This window comes from Gymnogyps californianus, chromosome 3 (assembly GCF_018139145.2).
Source record: "Gymnogyps californianus isolate 813 chromosome 3, ASM1813914v2, whole genome shotgun sequence".
Classification (NCBI taxonomy): domain Eukaryota; kingdom Metazoa; phylum Chordata; class Aves; order Accipitriformes; family Cathartidae; genus Gymnogyps; species Gymnogyps californianus.
Window position 1 is genome coordinate 53,775,617 of NC_059473.1, and position 20,904 is coordinate 53,796,520.

Sequence of the window (20,904 nt, forward strand, 5' to 3'; positions counted from 1 at the left end):
GGCTTCATACATATCTGATTCCTTCTCTAGCTTCTTCAAGAAGATCCCTTTCCTTGAAAGATCAGAAGTGGGGAGAAAGTCTGATATGCCAAAAAAATGCCTTAGAGAACATCCTTATATCTATAGCCCTTCTCATTATCCATCTGTTCCCACGTAATTAATTTCCAGTGTTGATTTCATTTTCCCTTCAGAAATGTATTGTGAAGACAGATAGTTCCCTTAAGTCTTCTTCTAAGTTCTCAGGAGCAAATACCAACACATTTTCCCATCTGAGGATGTTTTGGGTTGGTTAATGGTCCTCTGAGAGGGCTCCTGAAAGACACTTCATGCCTTCCATTCCCACTCCTGGCATCCTAGGTCTGGCTGAAATATGAAGACCTTTATCCATCCTCTAGAGACAGAGCAGAGTTATCTATCACTGGATGCACTGAACCTGGGGCCAGACTCTGCAAGTTCTTATTAACAGTGAGAAGACTGGAAACAAATCCCTGGAATCCTAATGCCAAGTCTTTCCTTGCTAGTTGCTTGACCTATTACCTCGGCACGAGGCTATGCTGCAGTATATCTGAAAATCTTTGTTTGAGAAAGGACACAGGTTACACTTTAAAAAAAGAACCTGTGGGTCAGTGACTCCAATTTCAGTAGTCTCCTTAATGATTTGGGCACATTTGCAAATTTTAGAACTTCATTATTAAAAGTACCCAGTCCTCTCTGTTACCTCTTATTTGCTGGGCACACTGAAAGACTTGGCCCTTTGACAACCAGATTCCTTGTGAATGCTCAATCTAAGCACTTCAAACACCAGATCATGTTGGAAAACTCAGGCCATGAATTTTCCATTGAAAAAACTATTGTGAAGAATGAAACGTTCTTTGGGGGAAATATTTTATACTTCTGCTCTGTACCACCTCTTTTCTATCTGTAATAAGAATTAGGGCTTTTGACTCATAACTAATTTCCTAATCATGAGTTTCACAAATGGCAATTACTTTAAAAATAATTTAAGCCATTGATAATATTTTTTTGGCCAAAGAGAAAGTAACTTCTTTGAAAGTGGGGACAAGCTGGGACTAGGTGTTGAACTGGACCGTCCAAGGAGTGAGAGTGCGTATCTAGAGGAATGGTGTTGAGCACTAGGACCAGGAGGTGCGAAGATTAGAGCAATATAACTGGATAGAAAGGAGGAAGATTAAACTTCAGACCTTTTTCATTTGATTACTAGTTGTTATTATAAACCAAAATCTAAAACTCCACTAGACATTGAATGCTTTTTGTTTTATGCATTGGTTCATAGGATAATTCATATCACAGAGGATCTCAGGAAGTCTTTAGTCCAACCTCTTGCACAAAATGGGATCAGCACATAGCTCAGACTGGATTACTCAGGGCTCTATTCAGTCAAGCCTTGAAAATCCAAGAATGAAGACTAGGATGGAGATGAGGATTTGTGGTTAAAATAACAGTCATCCTCAGATTTGCACCTTCTTGGTCTGAACAGAGATTTAATTTAATTTTTCTTCATTCCTTGTATATATGTGTCTGTTTGTTAGGCAGACATTGCCTTGTTGCTTTATTTGTAGCCTTCGAGTCCTGTCAGTCAGAGGCGAAATACTTATCTGAGTGTGCTTTTTGACTTTTGAAGAATGTTAACATCCTATCATCTGCTGAAAATGGGAGATAGACTTGACTTGATGGCAAGCAGTTCCTGAGTGAAAGGAACACTTGGAGCCTTAACGACAAAAAATGACACTCCAAGTAATATGCCTGGAGTGGAAGGTTTGTGGGAACAGATAAAGCACACATGCAATGGGGTGCTGTCATTGCATTGACTCAGAAACATCCATAGATTCTAGATGTTGGAAAGAACCTGGGACGCTTTAGGAATCTGAAAAAAATAACTTCTTATTTCACTGGTGATTATTCCATTTTGCTAATAATCTGATTAGAGATGAGAAGAAGCAAAGAATCTCAGTCTATTTTTATCTCCTAATTTGTCCTACAGGTTAGCTAGTGTGGGAATATATCAGCCCCAGGATCATGGTTATGAGATTCCACTTGTGTTCTGGATCAACAATCACTCTATCCCACCATGCTCAGAGGCATCACCAAGTCAAAACGTCCAAGAGTGGGGGATAATCCTTTGGGAAAAAAGTTGAGCTCCTAGCTAACCTAACTAATTTATACTCATAGGACTCCTGCATGATAGTGTGCATGCTGGAGAAATTTTAATCTCAGTGGGCCTCTAAGAGAAGTTTGCATGTGTAAGTTAAATAGGCTCACAGACTACCACAATCTTCCCTAAAGGCAAACTGCAAGATGAAAGGCTTACAGAAGAACTAGATTCCCAAGGAAAAAGTTGAGAAATCTCCTTGACAGATTGACAGCTGAGAGATGCTGAGTGAGAAATCACTTAGAGCTTGTTCAGAGTAACAGTAGTTAAATGTCAGTTATTTACATTTTTCTCCATGAGCCACTGAAAAATTCTTTGTGAATAGTTCGTGTGTGTCTGAATGGTATTAAATTATTCATTTTTACCTTTATCTGTGCTTGTGCTAATGGCAATTTTAGGGCATCTGGCAAACCCTGCAACATTCTGCCGCAGGTAAATAGGTACTGGAGTACTCTCACAGTATGTACTGCTGTAATACAGTACCATCAAATTGCTTGGACCAGTTGGTAGTTGGCAATGCAGAGTGTATGTGTAATGTTTTCCAATGAGTTGCATGGTCCTTGGCAAGCAGCAGGACAGTGGAGATATTGTCTGAGCCCAAGCATCTCCCGGCAAAATTGTAACACCTTGTTTTGTCCTCCCTTCTTTGCAAAGATAATGTGTTTTTTAGGCTGCAGCAAAGATAAGCGTTAAAAATACGTATCGAAATATACCATCAGAATAAATGGTAGGACATCAGCCTTTGCCCTTAACAAAACATCTGAAAAGCCAATATGTCCATTATTTCACTGTCAACTCCAACACCACAAATAAAGATGCACAATATTCATGCATATTGCAGTTTGTATAGCTGCTATCAGTATTGTTATGACAATTAACCTTCTTGATTCCAAATTCAAGAGATTATTTTCAGTTTCATGAAATGGTAATTAATAATCCATGTATTGTTCCCTAGGGTAAATCAGATGGTTTTTTTGAAGACTTTCATATATGAAAGCTACAGTCTTTCTTTTGAGGTTCAGAGTTATTTAAAATTACATCCAATACAGAAGCAAATATGCAGCTTCTGCAGGATTCTGGCAGAGATCCACATGAGATTTTTTTGAGTCTGTTAAATTAAGAGCTGAAGTTTTATGGAGAGAGGAAACCTAGACCAGGCCTTTGCTGTTGGAGCTCAAGTGAGAGAAATAAATTTCGGTTCTTTCCCAGGTCACTTGGAACCATTTGCTGTTATAGGTATGATGGTGTCATCTTTAGTCAGAGCAACGACCTTCACAGGAGACAGTATGACCAAGAACACTACATGCTCAAAAGGGAGCAAGAGGATTTTACCCTAGTACCTACACTGATCTATGATCTTGGTCACATCAAAATTTTTCTCCTTTCGATCCTGGAAAAAACATGTCCTTGCCTTGCACTGAGGCGCTGGGTAGTTGTAAATTGTTATGTATGAATGTTTCAGAGAGAGACGGGATTGTGATGGGGCTGAAGAACAGTGGGACATAGGTGAAGCTGAAGAAACAGAGCCAGATAATGCAGAAATAAAGAGGATGGAAAGAAAAGAGAGGAAGGCAAGAGCTGGAATGAACAAAAGGGTAAGCCAGTAGCAGATGACAGAGAAAAAGAGAGGTATTACTTAAAACAGAATACAGTTTACCTTCTTAAATATAAATGAAGAAATTAAGAACTGAAGTGGGAAAATAAAACGAGACAGAAATAGCCAATAAGAAAATAATCTAGAGATGGAAAAATGGAACTAGAAAAAGAAAGAAAATGTATAGTTTAGTGTAACGAAACACACATCATATTTCTTTATTTTACATGACTCTGCTACTGATTCTAGGGAAGAAGGAAAGGTAGCTATTTTATACAAGGATATCATAGCAATATGGTAGGCATCTCTTGACTATTATTAAATGAGTTTAGATGTGCTGTAGAATGAACTCAGAGTTTTCCTTATGACTCCAAATCCCTGTCTGGACTGGAAAATTGTTCTTTTTTTCTTTTTTTTTTTTTATAATGTTAGTGACTGTGTGTAGATTCGAACACAAGAAGATAAAGCAGAGGAAAGCTGGCGTAGTGCCAAGACATCTCCACATTCTATTTAAAACAAGTCATCCATGTTTTGGAAGGAAAAAGAATAAGCAACTTACCAATGCTTCTTAAATCCCTCAAGTAATACTTAACCTTACGATGTTGTTTTTTACATTATTGTTCCATCTCTTTCTCTGTACTCTGTACTCAGATCCAGCAGGATCTGATGGATGTCGACCAAGTCAGTGCCAAGTTGCAGAAGACCTGTTTTTAAAGGTGTTCTTCTGAAGTGTCAGCACCATTCAAACCAAAGAATATGACTCTTATCCTTTCCTCCCCCTTCTCTTGCTACTATGCAAATGAAACTGGGAAGCGTAAAAATTACCTGGACTTAGCTTTAATATTTCATCAGATTTTGGGGAGCATTTTTGGTGCTTGCTTCTTTGCTTCAGCAAAACAACTCCTAACCCTAATAGTGTCATCTTCTTACCCTTGAATGTTTCAAAGGACTTAAAATGTTGTCTTGCAACACTGTCTAATTACTGCAAGAGGTAACTGTAGATGGTAACTGCTCCAGCTTCATCCAGTTTAAGTTCTTCATCCTAACCCTTCATCCTACTCGCTTCAGTGATCCTTTATGGGAATGCAAGGACCCCTATGTCAGTGCCAGGCTCAGGAGGAGTCAGTAGGAAATTTGTGGTTGCTGCTCTGTGAAAGCCAGCAACACCAGTCATGGGCCACTTACTAATCACATTTTTTCAAAATTTGCAATACTTTCCCTTGTTTTCTTTCATTGTGCTACATGCCTAATATTGTATCATTTCCTGTAATATTGTGAACCAAAGGCCGAAAGTGGTTTTTTTTGGTTTGTTTGGTTTTCTTCTCCAATGCACCATGGACACACCACAGCAGATTTGACTAACCCATGCAATATTTCTAGTAGGGGAACATTTATCCTTAGTTAGATGTGTCATTCTGCTGTTTGCTTTGCTTCTCTCTTTTTTTCATATTTATGCTGAATCCAAACCCAAAGGAAAGGCTTACCCTTCACTCCCAATTACCATCTTGGAAAGATAGTAGAAATGATAAATTTCTGTTATTGAAGAAACTCAAGGGATTAACTGATACAATAACATTAAAATTGGAAATGAAAAAAATAAATAGGTTTTTTTCTCTAGGTGAATATGGTGAGAAGAAATTACAATGACAACCAATGAAAATCTAGCCCTGCATCCATACACTAACTTTAAAAATCTCAGTTGACCACAGAACTTACATACCTATTAAAATGTCAATACTATGGAAATAAAGGTACACAAAAACAAATTACTGTTGTACCTTATTCTCGTAAGATTTTTTATGGGTTTTGGTGAGGCAGAGAATTCTAAATATAATATATTCAGTATCTGCTGTTTCATATGTGGAGATAATAAGACTAGGAATTTCAGGTTGCAGTTATTAAAAATAATGACTAGAAGTAATAATAATAATCGGTGGCTTACTGTTAATAATTAGTAGCATTACTGAATTAATTTTGTGAGGTGCACTGTTACCAAAGTATTTAAGTGGTTACCTTCTACATAATAGCCAAACTCTGCAATCCTTGCTTCTTCCTCACAAACTCACCTTAGTCTTCTCTGCACTTAAGCTCAGCAAGTTGCTTCTCATCAATTCACTGTGTTCCCACAGCTTGCAGGACAGTCGGCAGGTAGTGCTTTTGGTGGCTTTTGCATTTCGCTCACAGCAGTGTGTTTTCTCCATGCTACCAGTACTACAGCGGAGGTTTCCTCATCGGCTGGTTTGGTCCTTTCCCACGGGGGTTTGCCAGTATGAAGGAACTGTGGAGCACTGGGAAACCCTTCAGATCAGAGCCCTGAGAGTGGAGGAACAATAAACACTGGTGTTTTACCTGGAAAACTAAGTAATGGACCTAACAACTGATACTTAGCCACTTTTCTTCACCTTATGAATGGCTCAAAGGAGCTCTATAATTTTTGTCATAGGGAAAAAAAAAAGGTACATTACTCTATTTAGGTCAACAAGAGTTTTAAAACTAATGTACTGTGCTTCTGCAAGGGTGAAAAAATGGGCATTTTAAGCCTAATGGTAACAAGAATTCCTCCACGTTAGGTACTTGTTCTCACATCTTATACCGAGATTGCTGATCTTAGATTTATTCCATTATTGTATAGAAAACAGCAATTTAGAGAATTTTTTACCAGTTTCCAAACTTTAATAGTTATAATTATTCCTTCTCTCTCTTTAAGGCTGGTTCTATTATCCTTGCAAACATTTCTCTTCCTGTCTTTTTATCTGTGTTTTGTTTTGAAATTACACTTCATTCTTTCCTTTCTGAGAATGCAAGAAGCATCATATGCAGACAGCAGAAACTTAACTCAAGTCAGGATGATATATAGAAATATAAAATGTGAGAAATGGACAGAACACCAGCAAAGTGCCCTGTAAATCTGTATGGAATATCTGTCATGGACCTGGAAAACCACCAAAGCCATAAGACATATATCTTGGCTTGTAACTTGATTAAAACACTGATGGCAAAAATCTGCTCTCAGAGCTGAACAATAAATTGCTTTGTGTTGGTGTTGTGTGTTCACGGCACATTCAACCTTTCTGCTGACATCAGTGCAAGACCCTCACTTTGAGGGCTGCACATCGAACTTGAGGGCTGTGATGGCTTTGCTGTGAAGAAGATGCCGTATTCATCTGTGCAATAATGATGACTTCTTTGGAAGCACGCACACACAAACCCAAGCCTCCACTCTTCCTGAAATGTAGCACTTACTTTGTCAGCTTCTGTTTCCTCTGGTTCCAGGATCTTTCTTTCAATGCACTGGATATGCCAAAAGTATGTCTAATGAGCAGGGTGTACTGCATTAAATTCCTGCTAGCGCGTGACTGCCTGGAAGGGCAGACACATGCTCTGGCATCCATGGTACTATAACAGAGTAACTCCCTTATGGTTTAACCTTGAAAACATTGCTTATATCCCTGTGCATTCCTTTCCCTTTCTGCAGCGGGAGTATAACGATACAGGCCACTTTTCAGATCAATGGCTGAAAAGTGTCATAAAAGAGCTCCGCTCTTTCCAGGTTAAGAATCCTTTGCTGTAAAGGATAAATATCCTAAGTGCTCTAACGTCCCCTAACTCTGACTGTCTTGAAGTTGGCTGTGCCATTCAGTGAGAAGGGTTCAATTTTTTTAATTATTAACTGAAAAACACGGGGAAATAATTTCTGACCCTTGGGATTAGTTTCCTTCTTTTACAGCCTAATCCTTCAATCTTAAGCATGAAAAAAGTCCTTCCTCAAACTTCTCTATGGGACTGAAGAACATTTCTGTGAGTGAGAGCCAAAGGATCTAGTCTTAAGCCCTTTGAAACAGTTGATCTGACTTGGCACTCAGCTATTGTACCATTGTATTAGCAGAGAGTATAATTGCAAGCAAAGCCTTTCTGGGACCATCTGACTTCCTCAAGTGAGGAAAACAGCCAAATCTGTCTTATTGAAAGCAGAATGATACCCTTTAGAGATTACCAAACAATATTATCTTTCTGATGTTCAGCTCTTCTCTTTTTCATGTAGAAAAGTAGCAACAACAGCAAATACATTCAAAAGCCAGGAAAGGATTTTTCATGAGGGATTGCAGAGGTTTTTTGCTGCTCACATCTCTTGTTTTTGCATACTAATCTCCATGACAAACTGCGCTTGATTCTGCTCCCATTGATATCAGTGACAAAACTCCCACAGATTTTCGCTGGAACAGCATCAAACTGTATTTTGCTGATGGTTTGAAAGAAAAATAATATTTTCTCATAAGTTTCATGTTTAATTTCTTGGCCCCTTTCCTTCACTGCCTCTGTCTAGAGGCATGGAGACCTTGTGGGAGCTTAATTTATAATATCCCTGTTACTGTCACGGCAACAAATTACAGTGTCAAAGTCCCAAGGACTGTATTGTTACACCTCACAAACAGCTCTCAGGAAAGAAGAATACTACTACTAAATTTCACTGAAGGGATATGACAGATCATGAGGAATGGCATGAAGAAAGAACATGTCTGAATCTCTGCCTTTGCATGTGCTTTCTACTCCTCCCTTAACTGAGCAACCTTCGGTCTTCAGAAACCATTAAATCATTGTCCTGTGCATAATAGTTCCTTTGGGAAAATGTGCCAGAATATGGCACAACTCAAATCTCCGTTTTACCTAAATGTCAAATTGCACCTCCTATTGTCACACTTTTTTTTTTTTTTTTTTTTTTTTTGTCATTCATCATGTTTCCTGCAGGGAATGTAGCTTCAACCTTAAGTACTGCAAGGAACAGCTGTAAGTGCTCCATCATAGAAAAAGCCACTAGCCTGTAATTCACATTTGCAAGGCAGGCAGTGTGCAGAAAGATCCCTGTACCCATTGATGTGCTGACTGTACCTCAAAAATTCTTATGTAGCTAAAGAGAAGGACATAAATTCATATACGCACTATACATGTGAGTTACAGTAGCTTCATGTTTCTTCTGCAGAAACAGTTCCACGGGAACGTCAAGACAATACCTTTAATTTTAAAACTAGACTCTCAAGCAAAATCCTTATTACGTTATGAGCCCTATCAGCCTAACAAGTGTGAATTTTATGTTCAATTTTTTCTATATAGAAAAATTATTGTAAGGAGGTTAGTTAGTGTAAGGAGAATAGGTTTTTCTCACTAACATGAACTGGGAAAACTGACAATATGTGCCTTTATTTTACAGAACAGCAATAGAAGGTGAACAGTGATCATAGTCGTTCTCTGAGCAGCACTTGAAGAAGGATGATTGCTAACTCCATGTTTCAACGTTTTTATACTAGAATAAAAGTACCCTTTTAAAAATCAGATTGATCTAGTCTAATTAATATAATCTAATCTATATTAATTTAACCTAATTTAATTTAAAATTGGATTAAATATATAGACATTCTTTACAAAGGTGTTCATGCAGAAAGTCAATGAGAAACATTTGCTCCAGAAAAAATTTTCTGTGTAGATAAGCCATTCGATACAGACAAGTGACCACAGAGTGACTGAGTGGCTGCAGCAAGTTACCTCTGCAGTCACAGACATGCACACATCTTTATACTGAGCCTGCTGCAAGATGAAAAGTGTTATCTTAGCTCATGGTAAAGGTGGTGTAAGGTCATGTATTTTAGCTGCAGTCAGGGTAGCAGGGAGATTGTGAGATGCACATACTGTCTGGTAATGTGATTTGACTGAGGATCAGCTCAGCCCTAGTCACAATTGCTAGAGATTGTCTGGCCACCACCCTGGCATCTGCAGTGCTATTACATTTTCTGTATTTGCCTTCATTTTTCCTCTGAACTGAAAGGAACTGTAAAGGGCCAACAGCTCAGAAGACGGCCTCTGAAATGAAGTAAATGGAATTTAAACTGGGTTACTCTGGACTTTCCAGTGAAGAAGTCTTTTCTGGGGATTTTTGTAACTATCCTTCTCCTCCAATTATCAAAGTAAGACTCCAAGTTTACATAGCTGGTGCCTTGGATGAAGTTATCAGAGTAGACATGCTCCCAGATCTGTGGGCAGAAATTTCGTACTGCTGTTTTACTGATGTCTGAAGACATAAGTTAAAGCATTTATCAGATGTTTTCTCCATGCTCCAGAAAAAAGAAAAGAAAACCCCACTTTTTTTTATTTCAAGATTAAGTTTTTCACAACAGATCAAAAGAAATTCTCTCAGCCTCATACTCTGAGTGAGAATTGTAGCAGTTAGGCTGAAGGACTTCGCAAAACAAACAAAAGCACAACAGACTGCTATTCAGCAAGAGATTTCAACTAATAGACCCAATCACCAGCAGCTAATCTTTTATTTAGTTAGAGGCAGCTTCCACCCTAGCTGGTTACAAAATCATTCTACTTTTTGAATCTATCTTGTCCAAGTATTCTGAATGATGTGCCAAGGAGATTTGAGTGCTGTTGACACTAGTTTTGTTTTAGGGTTGACCATGCAAGAATCAGAATGGGGTTCTGTAAAGAAAGGGGTTCATGTAAAATAAAAGGAGTCAAGGCAAAAAGAGATGCACTGCCTTACTGAGGGGGTATTGAGAAAGGCTAGATTTTAGTCTAATGAGGCCAATTTCCTAAGGGTCCCAGTACATTCAGTGCATAGAAATCAGCTACAATGGTAGATGATTTGGAGCAGTTAAATTATTCTTTGTCTGACGTCTGCCCTCTTGAAGCATCTGCACCTGTTGCATTCATCCCATATTGCCTCATCATGGCTTCCTTATTCTGTGCCTGGGAACAACATGTAATGTTTTTCAAGCCATGATGGTCTGCTTTGTACACAGAGCGAGCACAGCCCCAGCCACGTGGAGTTCAGGAGATTAAGAGAAAAGGAGAACATGGAGACACGTGAAGAGAAACCCACAGAGTCATTTTTGTACTGGGTGGGGGAGAAGTTGGGAGGGAAGGAAAAGGTGGGATTCTCTGTTTGCACATCTTATTAAGCAGCAGAACTGCAGTAAGACTTAGGTTCTGTTTACACTCTACAGTCCAGTAATGTTGAAAGACAGCCAAGTTAGTCATGGAGCTAAAAGCAGAGGAGTCAAAGCAGAGGGTGCTGTGCCCAGGCTAAATTAAACTGTTAAGAAAACAACGAGCCCTGGTGGAACTTAGTGCTAATGTAGCTATGCTTCCCCCAGGCCGGAGCTGATATGTCTGTGCAGCACTTCACTGAACATACTCTTATTAATCTCTAGGAGATCCTTAAATGTGGAGTTTGCTTGATGAACTGGAATAATTAGGAGAGCAGATAACAAGAAAATGAATCTCTCTTGCTCTACAAAACAGAATGATTGTCTGGCTGATGCTGCAGTTAAGTCCACCTTAAAGCTTTTCATATGTGCCCTACACTAGCCAGCCACCCAGCAGATCCCATTCCTCAGAGTGCTCTCTGATGTCCCCATACTGGTCCTTCTTCTGATGTGGCTCCAAAATTCATATTTCTTTTCTGCAATCTGATTAAATCCTTTGGGATCACTGTTATGGATAGGCATCTGGTATCATTTAGGTGAGGTGAGCTGGAAAGTGTGAAATGGAGGAGGCTGAACGGCATAAAGTGCAGGTAGGGAACGGGTGTTTTAAACCAGTTTGGTGCTTAGGTTGCAAAGGAATTGTATAAATAGCGGGATCAGCAAATACAAGCCTTGGAATAGTAGGATGATGTTAGAAGACTACAGAACATTGAATTATTCTTCTCAGATTTTAGCTTGGTTTAAAGTTCACTGGTATAATTATAAGCAAGGAGAAGATAGGGGTTTTGTATTAGGATGTTAGAAGACACTGTTTGAAAAAAATGGGTAATCCTGCAATGCAGATTTACCTTAGAATTTGGGACACACTCTGTGTGAATGCAGAGTTAGAATTTGTATTAGGATTTATCTCTCCCTGCAGAACGTGTCACCCTTGTAATTTTTCATTACTCCAAAGCCCCATTAAATTAAAAAGTTTATATGATTGTCTCCTATGCAATACAAAAAGTGCTTGAAATTTGAAGGAAATTAGTTTGCAAACACAGGAAAACTGAAAGCTAATTGGATTATCCAAAAGGATGTTTTTTAATTAAAAGTAAACTGCTACCTGAAAAGATGAGTTCCTACATCTGCCACCAACATAAGAAACACAAAGAGTAATTCTCTATCGGTGAAAGAGTTGGAGTGTTGGCAACACTGCTTCCCACTCTAAAGGGAAGGGTCAAAGGGCTGCTTGACTTACCAGAGAGGAAGGAAAATGCTTTTAAAAAACTTCTTGGTATGTGTAACTCCTTCCTTTCGTTTTATCTGCACTACAAGATTTCAGAAAGCAAAAAAAATACTCATATGTAACTTAGTACTGCGATTAACTTTTTTTTTTGCTTTTACTGTTTCCTCTCTTATAAGCAGATCACCTCTGGAGTCTACTATACGATTAGCTGGCTCTATCTGAGAAATGTGTTCTAGTTTTGGAGGACTCTCATGTCCACACATCTGAGGAATGCGTGAGGTACTATGATATTATCCGTCTGAGAGGACACAGTGGAAATGCCGCAGTTGGGGTTCAATGAACTGGCACTTCTGTAAAATCAGTTGAGAGCGAAAACTCAGCACTTGGCAAAAAAATTTACTGAGGCACACTGGTCACCAACAATGTGACTGTGGCATAAGTCAGTGTTGTGCATCTGCCAGCTGTGCATCCCAGCTGTTACATGGTTGAGTTCCACTTCAGAGGAGTTGCACTGCATTTTCCATAACACATTCCGTTTTCCTTCTAATCCTGGCCTGGCTTAAATTGTAATGCTAACTGTGAGCTGTAAAGCAATTGTGACATTCTGCCCACAGGAAAGGCTGAGCCATTCTGGTGGAAAAAAGTGATTCCCGAATATCTAAAACACCTTGAGAACTCAGGAGTCAAGTCTTCAGCTGATGTAAAGAAGGATTACTGTGTCTGGAGCTCTTGTTCCCCAAGGCTCTTGTTCCCCAAGCGAGCTTTGGTTTTTATGATAGCAATGGGAAGCTTTTTGTTCCTTTTATTTTTTGAAAATAGGCTGCTCTTCTGTATGAACTCTGAAATGTGTTTCTAACGCGCAGCATTGCTCACCTCTAAAATCACCTCTGGAGAGTATAATTGGAGTCCCTTTGGCTGAAGCATTTGAGTTAGCTATATTTTCTCCTGCTGTTCAGCTCAGTGATGTATTTCACAGTGAAAGTCTTGCAGTCACTTATTCCCTTCTCAGGTGACCATCCTTATTGGGAAAGCAACCTGTACAGCAAGTAGGAAGATGAGAACACTCAGAATTGAAGTGAAGCCTTCATTGGATACTGTACACATCAAGTTAACATTGAAAGTACATACATATTTTATGTGATAGATGATAGGTTTTTACATGAGCAGAATGAATCAGATTTTTCAGAAGCAATGAACAGCTGGTGCTAGATCAAAGTGCTGTGGTTTTATATTGTGTTAAACTGTGATGTCTGAACACAATAAATGGTAGTTATCAGAAATGACCTGGAACCTGTTTAACTGTAAACTGGGATCCCAATTTGTCATCCTACGTGTTTCTTCATTAGAATTTGTCAGCAAGTTTTGTTTATTATATTCCACTATTCTCTAGGACAATGTGCAGCTTCTTCCTCTGCTCCCCAAATACGGTCTATAACTTCTGGGCTTATATCAAGCTTATACCAATATGTAGCAGACACTTCAAGAGCAACAGGTTAGGTGTACCTGATTACACAGATCAGGGATCATCTCCAATGGGGAATAAAGAAGAATTAAACTGGTATAAAAGGGAGAAGCACATACAAAACACAGTGACATTCTTATGCATTTTTTTCTGGTTCATTTGTAGAAAAACAGAAATAAAACTAGAAGCTCTGTTTCAGAATCTTAATAAGCCTCAGAATGTATCTCTGGCCCTGAATGCTGCCAAAGGGTAGGAAAACATTGAACTTTTCCATTCTAGTTTTTCTGCAATGACAAGAAACTAATGGAAATGAAAGAGGTAATTTTATTTGTAAATTCAAGATCACTGTCTGGCCTCAACCAATACTTATATGGATAAGACTATTAAAAAGGAAGTGAGATTTCAGTTTACGGGTTTTACTGTTTGACTGTTGATCAGAATGAGAAACACAAGAATAGGAAGGAGGAATGAGTTGAAGCAAAATTTGAGGTAGTACCTCATTTGGAGAAAAATGTAGCAACCTTACAAAAGAGCTGATCTGCTGTCATTCTCATCTCTGGACTGTTGGTGTTATGTTCTTTATTTACCTGCCGCTAAACATTGAGCTAGTATTATTGCAGGAAGAAAACAGGTGGGAATTAAGGTCAGAAAACTATTGGAAAGGAGGTTTCTTTAGTTCTGCTGCTCATGAAAAAAATTACAGGGTTTTTTGTTTGCTTATTTGTTTGCTTTCCTCTGTAGCACCCAACTTTATTCTTAAAATAGTCTTTCTCCAGCTTTGATATAATATGACATTTAAGTGCCAAGACACCGTTCTGAACTCTTTCATGGTTTCTTCATCTGTCCCAGCTGGTGAGTTAAATCAAATTAGCAATGCTAGTATAGTCATAGCAATAGAAAATTAACCCCATTGGTAAGATTCAAGCTTTAAAGAGTGCATGCTACCATTTACGTATTCTTATATAAACTGTTAGATGCTTGTCCCTTCTGAGAATATAGGTTCAGCACTGGAGTGTGTGAGTCATATGATATTGCAGGTGAACAAAACAGTTTCATCAGCAAGCTGGAAGGCCAGCTTGAAGATATGACCAGAAATCTTCATGTCCATCTGGAACTAGCTTGGAACTGATAAGGAACTGTTTTTTGCTTTGCCTTCCTATGGCAGGGAGCTGGGAATAAACATCAAAACAAAATCTTCAATATGGTCAAGTATACTTTGGCTGTCAGCAATATCACATGTGATACTGCTAGGAGAAAGACATAAGGAAAACAGGTTCTTCTGCTTCCTGCATATATAGCTTGGATACAGGACCGTAGATTCTCCAGGGTTTGCAGTACAGTTTCTTTCACTGATTGGAAGAAGTCAAAGTCTTCAAAACTGAAGGTAGAGGAACGGGAAAAGTGATATGATAAGAGATACTTTCTAAATTCAGATGCCTCCCAATTAAGTTCATTCCTAAACAAGAGATCTCTCTACTGCTGCAAGAGATGTTCTCCTTCTGATTAGAAAAAAAAATAAGAATCTGCTGGTCAGCACTTAAGATTAACTATTCAACTTATTATTATTATTATTATTATTATTTATTTATTATTTTTAAACTATTAAGATTAACTCTTCAGACTCATATCCTTTGACAACATTATTCAAAATTCCATAATGTGCAGGCAAAGTATTTAGCTCATCTTGTTTACAGCAGCATCAGTTATTATCCATAAGTTTTCAGGAATGATCAGTCAACATCCTTTTAACCACCTCTGTTCTCTGTTTTATTCTTTCAACACAACAAATCTTAACTATACTTCTGCTCATTTCTCTTTGTGATTATTTCGTTTTCAGTTTGGCACATACGGTGTTTCACTTCTCTGATTAGCTTTGTTTACACTCCTGTGTTTCCTGGACTTTTTGGATTAAAAAACAGCTCTTCCAATTGGATTTAACTAAAACTTCTCCTGGCTTCAGCAGAGGGGCAGTTCCTTTCTCAGATGTACCTTAGGAAGCATACGTGATGTGGATTTCCACTGTCTGCAGCTTACTCCTTTATCTTCTTCAGTGTAATGGTAGTAGACTATTTTTTGTTATATCAGTGGTATTTTAGTCAAATTTTAAGTTCTCTTTACTGTTACAGAAGCCTTTGAGAAGGATCTTCATACAGGTATATTACTGAGATGCAGGCAGATCAACCTCAAAGCTTTGGCTGTTTCTGGATCTTGATGTGAATCCGGTGCCTCACCCCTCTGCACCAAAAATCCATTACTCACTAGAGTTATTAAAAAATGCTTTTTTTCAGAAGCACTTATGGCTTTTAGGGCATGTATCCCATTGACCTTTAATGTGCCACAAGCAAGACTAGCTCTCACTATTTTGGCATTCTGGACACAATAATTTCCAGATCCCCACAGTAAATTGGCAGCTTCAATGATCAGTTAGTATTTAGTGCCTAATTCACTTCAGAAATGTTGTCTTTCTGGTTCTGCCAGCTGGGTACAGCTTATTAAGAAGTTAGGTCAGCCTCAGTCTTTTATTCCTAAAACTCACAGCTTTAAAAAAAAAAATTCTTCCACTTTAGAGGCTCACTAGTATTATTTATTAAGTGTTTTTGAGCACTAGGCACTTCTTAGCATGGCGCTAGAAAGAGGTGATTAAAATATGCAGACTTTTTCCAGACAGTGCATTGTAGCTCAATGAGAAACTACATGCTTGAGACAGGAATTTCTGGCTGAAATTCTGTGGTCTATATAGTGGGGGATGTCAGACTAGTTATTTGTTAAGATCTTTTAAAACTTTGACCATATGAACAATGCAATATTTACTGACCCAAATTTCAGCGATAACAATGATCTCATTATGCCTAGAGAAGGAGAGGCTGTGTTATTTTGTCGTAGTTGTTAATTTCACATGAAGCTTATGTAAAAGGAATAAAACATTTTATCATGAAAATTCTATTTTTGATCCAGTTTTCAGGCAACTTTTTGTGCTGTGTAAACATAAGCTAATCTTCACAGTGCAAGAGAGGACAAAAAATTGCTTAGGAACAATGTTAACTCTGCTATATGAATTTTAATACTACTATGATATAAAGCACCTCTTCACTTTATTCTTCCATCTTGCAGTAGTGACGTCATGCACCATAAATCAGACTTACTGGCTCATGAATTATCAGGCCTCCAACCATATACTGACAGGACAATTAAATGGTCCAGAGAAAACTGCTTTCAGCCCTACACCTGTAGAGAAGGAGAGGAACACAAAGAATTTATGATTCTTGTGAAGAACATCAGGTTGACTCAAAGCGCCTTCTATCAATATCTCTGCATCCAGTGATGGAGACCATCACTTTTTGCTTTTAGAGATAAGAATCTTGTTTAACATACCCTGGATATGGAAAGTTAGCCACATGGTAGGCTTAGAACCAGGACTTAGAAACTGCAATATCTGAAGTGAGCCAGTGCTCATGCCAGATTTCAGCTCAGTTATGTATGCCATATTTGTACTTTCTGGATTTCCTGTGATGACTAATAAGTAGAGTCACTAAAGTAGGCTGTACCCTTTACCCCCAATTTCCCCTTCCACCAAGCATCTCTTTCCAGGAATTTTTCTTTTGCCATTATTGCTCACATTTTGAAGAGTGACAAAAAAGTGACAAAAGCAATCAAAGCCATGCAGAGAGCTAAGAAAGTTACTTAAATCATGTTTGAATTATTGGGTTTCAATAAAGATTCTGCTGAAGCTAGGTTGTGAATAACTACAGTACTAGCAAACATGAAAGGCTTTAAAATGAGATGTTATAAAGGATTTTCATGTAATGAACTGATTGCTATCTCCCCTCCATTACTGTATCACCCGAAATATGAATGGAGCCCTAACCATGCATAGCAGACTCATGTTTAAAAATGCCAAAAAAGAGAACATGAGTAAACAGTAAATATTTAAAGACAACAGCATAAAAAGCTAGAAAGGGCAAAATGAGAGCCACACCACTGCCTTATTGCTGCCAGCTGCACTGACTAAGCATTCATGCAATTGCTTGTATGTGGATGCTTTTATTGAAATCTCTCTCTTCTATGTATTAATTACTTCTACAGGAAACACAGAATTATAACAGTGGATCTCTTAGTTACTGGATGAAAAGCAGAGGAAACACTGTGGCTATTTATCTATGGACAAAATTTAAGTCAAGTCAGATGCAGGTGATCACCAAGTGAATAGTTTTCAAAATGCCCAAGGTCCCTGTTTTTCAAAATCCCTAGGTAGCTACTCCCACTGAAAGTCAAAGATGTTCTGATTAATAGTTGCACTTAATTGTTTAACCATTTCACTGGTTAAAATGACCTTCTATCCATTTTGAGGCTTCTACTCAGAGCAAAGCTCCCTGGTAATTAAATCCTCACTAAAGCGCATTAACTTATGTCACCTATGCTTCCTTTATGCTCTTCGTGTCCCTGCTGCCCCTCCTCTAGCCTGGAGCCAGTCACATCTCTCTGGCTCAGGGCACACACTCTCGCTTCGCCCCAGGGACTCCGTGGCAAGAGCACGGGCACATTTGCCACCCAGTGCCACAGAGAGATGAGGGGAAAGGTCTGCTGGGGACAGTATGGCTTTTTTGCCCACCCTCCCCATCCCACCGGAGTCCTGCCTGCTAAACTGCTGAAAATGGTCAATCACCAGCAGAATGACCCTAAAAAAATTCCTGTCTGGTTGCAATCACAAAGATGGACATTTGAGTCCAATATCTGTTGTATTTTGTGAGAGGGAAAGGAAGATCTATGTCCCCAGCAAACTTGAGCAGTGCCTGGAAAAGACATTGAAAAAAATTATAGATCTGCAGTGTCACTTCATAAGTCAGACAAAGGATGTGGTATAATAAATACCTGCACTCATCCTCCTTCACTGAAGTTGTTTTTCATTTTGATTAGTGATTTTAAAAGGCTCATTTCTTAGTTTTCTGTTTTACTTCTAGGAAGGTTTTCCATTATGCAGTTCCTATAAGTACATGAAAACAGAGATCACAATAAACCAATATATTTACTGAGACTAGAACTTTCTTTCTTCTCAAAGGAAATGATGCTGGTCCTATAAACAGCTGAAAATATTTTACTGAGGTATTAACAGCCTCAGGATCTGTACTAATGACAGGCTTGTTAGAGTGTGAAATGCCTCCTGGCTTTTCTCCAGGGTGTTTAAACTAATCAACTGCTAAGAACAAGGGAATAATTTTCCTTTCATTCTCACTATGAGACTTTCAAATCTTCATTGACTTTACGGATATCTGTCCTGCTTTACACCGGTGCAAGTGAGAGAAGCATCAAGCCAAATTCCGCACACAGCAGCAGGTCTGAAGGATGAGCTGGAAATAGTATTATTGACTAAACCTAATTTTTGAACGAAGGATAAGCCAACCTATAACACAATGACAAAAAATGCATCCTAAGTATAAGTATTTCCCCTTCATTTTTGGCACCCATGTAAAGTTAGTTCCTTCAAACTGACATTTGGCAATTCTGCATGAATTAAAATAAACAAAAAGTAAACCAAAAGAAGAACACTAACAAGTCACAAAATGTACATATGTGTTTCCTTTTGTTCTGAGCATGGTAACAATGACTGATGTATTGTTCCAAATGCTGATTGGTTTTGTGAGTTGTTTTAATTCAGGGAGGGGATATCTGCCCAAGTATATTTTTTATATTGTAGATAAACTAAAAAATGTAAGATATCCACACGGTTTTGTAAAGCAATGTGCTGTTCAAAAGATAAAACAAGGAAAAAAAGATAACTCGTTTGAGCCATGAAATAAAAAAAAAAAAGAAATCACTCCATCAGAAGTTCAGATGGAGTGTCTAAAGGAGCCCACAAAAGTTACACATACCGATTCTCTAAACCTAATCCAGAATCTTAAATGGAAGCCTTAACTATTTGTTTTGGTATATGCATGATTGTGCCTCTGAGGTGACCAGAAATTGTTGCACAGCCAAATAAACTGAGGGCAGCTGGGCACGCGGTGCTTTTGGGAAGTGAAGTTATCTAGCTGCCAAAGTAGAGGACCATAGAATAAATAATAATGAAATTAGTAATGAAAATAAGCTGGTCATCTAGTTTAACCCCTTGCTCAAATCGGGGCAAAGTTCAAATCAGGGCTAGGTTTTCTTTCACTTTTTCAAACAATTTGGCTCAGCATTTTGTGACTGGCTTTGCAATGTGTTTGCTGTTTGCCATTTCTGTGAAGTCACTCTGTAACACAGTTTGCACATTTGTGAAATGGATGCTAGCTATATCTGTGAGGGAAAGGCATTAACCTGAAAATAGACTTAAACATGGAACTTACTGGTGTCCCTTTGTGCCTGAAGACGGAAGCTGATTAGAGGTGTCTATTGACAGATCACAGATGTGAAAGATTGCAGAAGGATTCTGGTTTTGTGAAACTCAGGACTGAGCTGGGAATCAGCATCCTGCCCTGTAGCATTCCAACCAAGACAATACTCTGAGGATTAACAGCGCCCTCAGAAGCAGTGCACTGCAATTGCTGCCGAGCTTTGTAAGCCAAGTACAACATTACAGAAAAAGAAGGGGTCTTAACCACTCCTACCTGCAAGAACTAAAAATGCACTGAAAGACTAAAAAGGATGAACAAGGAAGGGAGAAACTCAAAATGGTGTCACTGAACACTTGAACAGACTTGACAATAATGGGAAAACATTGGAAATTAATACTACCAGTATATCAAACCTTTTAAGCTTTCAGCTTCCCATTCACTTGGCATTTTCAATGACATTTCCCTGGCTAAAGGGTAAACCGTATTGTAAATGCTCTAGAGTCACAGGTCATTTGAGCAGCTCCAGTTTGGGCAATGTTTGTTTGTGATTAGTTTTAGAAGAGTGTGTGGAATGAAATAATTTAAAATTGACTACATGAAGCATACTTTTGATAATCACGTATTCTCTCTAGTCATGCTTGAATTTATCTTCCCAATTATCTTTATCAACAAACATTTCCAGATTGCTTCTGACTTGTCTATTAAAATATGCTTGGTGTTAATCAAAACTGTGCATAACCTACTAATCATGCTGTCAGATGCTACTAGCTCTATGGAGATGGCAAGATTCAGGGAAAAATAAAATTTCAATTATATGGTTATCTAACCTGGTATTTGTTGATGGGCTTATTATGTTCATTCCAAAAGGGCAGGGAAAAGCAATAAACTTAGGATGCTTGGACAGAGGTTACCAGATGCTCCAAAACTGTGGTCAGGTTTCTAAATACTTGCACATGAGAAAGAGTAGGCAAAGGCCCTTGCAAGACGTGTTCCAGTGTACTTTTCTAAGTAGAACTTAAGCAATTAATTTCAATTTACACACAGTGAACAACTGCATGTAAATCAGAAAATAGCAAACACAGAACCTTTTTGCAGTGTAATAAACCAATAAACCACAATTTTTGTTTCACTTGAAAACATCTCCTACCATTCTGAA